Source organism: Kogia breviceps, assembly GCF_026419965.1.
Source record: "Kogia breviceps isolate mKogBre1 chromosome 20 unlocalized genomic scaffold, mKogBre1 haplotype 1 SUPER_20_unloc_5, whole genome shotgun sequence".
Classification (NCBI taxonomy): Eukaryota; Metazoa; Chordata; class Mammalia; order Artiodactyla; family Physeteridae; genus Kogia; species Kogia breviceps.
In genome coordinates this window covers 330,001-332,500 of record NW_026711571.1, presented here as the reverse complement: position 1 = coordinate 332,500, position 2,500 = coordinate 330,001, and the positions used below count along the sequence as shown (strand labels likewise).

The following is a 2,500-nucleotide window of genomic DNA, read 5'->3' as shown; positions in this document are numbered from 1 at the left end:
GCGGAGAGTCGGGGGGTAGGGAAAACGCACGACACCGAGCGCGGCCCGGAGGCGGCGCGTCGCCACGGAGGAGAGGAGAGGACAACGGGGACGGGAGAGGACGAGGGGAGAGGAGAGGGGAGAGGAGAGGAGAGGAGAGCGGCGGACGGCGTGCGTGGAAGGCAGGGGTGGATGAGGACACGCGGCGGTCGCCCCCCGAACGCCGGACCCTCCTCCCACGTCTCCTTCCACGACCGACCGATTCCCAACTCTCTCCCTCTGTCTCTCTTCCCTCTGTCTCTCTCTCTCTCTCTCTCGACGCCAACGCAGCACACCATCCTCCACGCAGCCGCGAGACGCCCCCCGCCACGGCCAGCGACGGACGCCGTGCGCCCCCATCCACCACCGACAGACGCCCACGACGCGGGGCTCGGGGGCCGGCACGAAGCGCGGCGCGGCGCGGCCGCAGCCCGGGGGAAAGCGCGCGGCGGCGGACGACGCCGCGGCGTCCCGCGGGTCGCCGCCGGGGCACGCATCCCCGGGGCGCGGCCGCGCACGCAACGACTCGGCCTCGGGTCGGCCCGAGCCGCCCGCCCCGACACGGCGAAGGCGAGGGCGGCGGGGGGGCGGGCACGGACCCCGGACGCGCGCGGGTCAGGGCGCCGCGGAGGAGGCGGCCGGGCCGGGCCGGACCGTCGCCGGGACGCCGCCGGGGGCGGGCGGCGAACGACGGCGGAGCGGACGCGGCCCCAACACCACCAGCACCACGGGCCCCGGCCGCGAGGGCGCGGGACCGTCCCCGCCCACCGGCACACAGCCCCGGGGGTACGCCCAGGGACCGCTTGCGGCGCGAGGGCGCTTCCCGAAGGGGACCGACCGCGGAGGCCACGGCCAGGGCCTCGTCGCGAGCTCTCTCTCGCTCTCTTCCCTTCTCGCGGGCAGCGGGGCCCCCGTGGCCTCGGCACGAGGGGCACCGCGTCTGCACTTAGGGGGACAGAGGGCCCCGGACACGGGGCCCTGCGAGGAAACCCCCAGCCGCGCCACCCCGGGAAGGCGCGCGCGCGCGCACCCCGGGGGGGCGATTGATCGTCAAGCGACGCTCAGACAGGCGTAGCCCCGGGAGGAACCCGGGGCCGCAAGTGCGTTCGAAGTGTCGATGATCAATGTGTCCTGCAATTCACATTAATTCTCGCAGCTAGCTGCGTTCTTCATCGACGCACGAGCCGAGTGATCCACCGCTAAGAGTCGTACGAGTTTGGTTTCTCTGGGTTTCGGCGGGGTCCCCCGCCGGTGGCACGGCACATTTCCCCCACGGAGGGAGGGTTGCCTCTGGCCGGCCAAGTCAGACGAGACAGAAAACAGCAGACCGGAGCGGGGCCGGAAGGTTTCACGACGGGGCGCCCGGCACCGACCCGCAAGACGGGGCGGGCTCGGACACCCCACAGGCGCCCGGGGGGTTCCCACCTGCGCACACACACACACCCCCCCGTCAGGGACGCGGGGCGCGCACGCGCGCGGGCACACGGGACCCGGCCCCGCACCACGGCCGCCGGGTAGCCCCCTCCCGACGGCCGCGGCGGCGGGGAGGGCCGGCGTGGCGCGGCGCGCGGCGCCCCGGCCCCGCGGGGGCGGGGGCGGAGGAAGCGGGGTCTGGGGGAGAAGGGAGGGGCCTCCCGACTCCCCGCGGGCCCGACCGCCCCGACCCCAAGGCGGACGGGCGACCCCCCCATGGGTCTTTAAACCTCCGCGCCGGGACGCGCTAGGTACCTGGAGAGGGGGGAGGCGGGCGAGGCCGGGGAGGGGCAGGCGGAGCGCCCCACGCTCGCCGCCACCCCCGACGCCGACCGACACGCTCTCCGCCCGCGGCCGCCCGCAGCACGCGGGCCCCGGCGCTACCGGCCCGTGACTCGGGGGCGCCCCGGCCGGGCGACGGGCCCAACCGCCACACGGGACACCACCACGCCCACCGCCCGACGACGTCCCCACCGTGTCCCCGAAACCGGGCCTCGGAGACCTCCCCGCTCGCTCGCTCGCGCCCGGACGCGGCCCTCTCCTCTCCGCTCCTCTCCCGAACCCCGAACCCCCCCGCCCCCGGGGCCCCCTGACCCCTGCACCCGCCTCCCGGGCCCCCTGCTCGCCACCGCGGGCGTTCAGGGAGGCTTCAACGGGAGGCGCGGGGGGGGGGGGCGAGCGGGCAGGGCGGGCACGCGGGGGGGGAGGGCGGGAAAGGGAGAGAGCGAGAGACAAGAGCCGGACGGACGGACAGACGGACGGACGACGGAGGAGAGGCCCCGGGCTCGGAGGACAGGCAGAGGCGCCCGGCGAGGGGGCGGAGGGCCCGGAGCGGAGGACGGACGACCGGCGCGGGGGAACAACCGGTCCAGGGCCGGCGGCGGAAAGGCGGCGGGCGGGCGGGCGGGCGGGCGCGCGGGCGGGGGGCCCCCCACGGGGAGCCGCCACCGCCGCGCCGCGCCGCGCCACGGCCACGCCACCCATCCCGAGACGCACCGGGGGCCCCGCC

At 77.3% G+C, this 2,500-nt stretch overlaps 1 non-coding gene across 1 annotated transcript; it reads right to left on the bottom strand.

The window, feature by feature from the left end:
* Positions 1–1,073: 1,073 nt before the first annotated feature.
* LOC131749418 (5.8S ribosomal RNA) lies at positions 1,074–1,226 on the bottom strand. Its single transcript, XR_009333483.1, has one exon. It is a non-coding gene; the product is annotated as a 5.8S ribosomal RNA (ribosomal RNA).
* Positions 1,227–2,500: the final 1,274 nt, after the last annotated feature.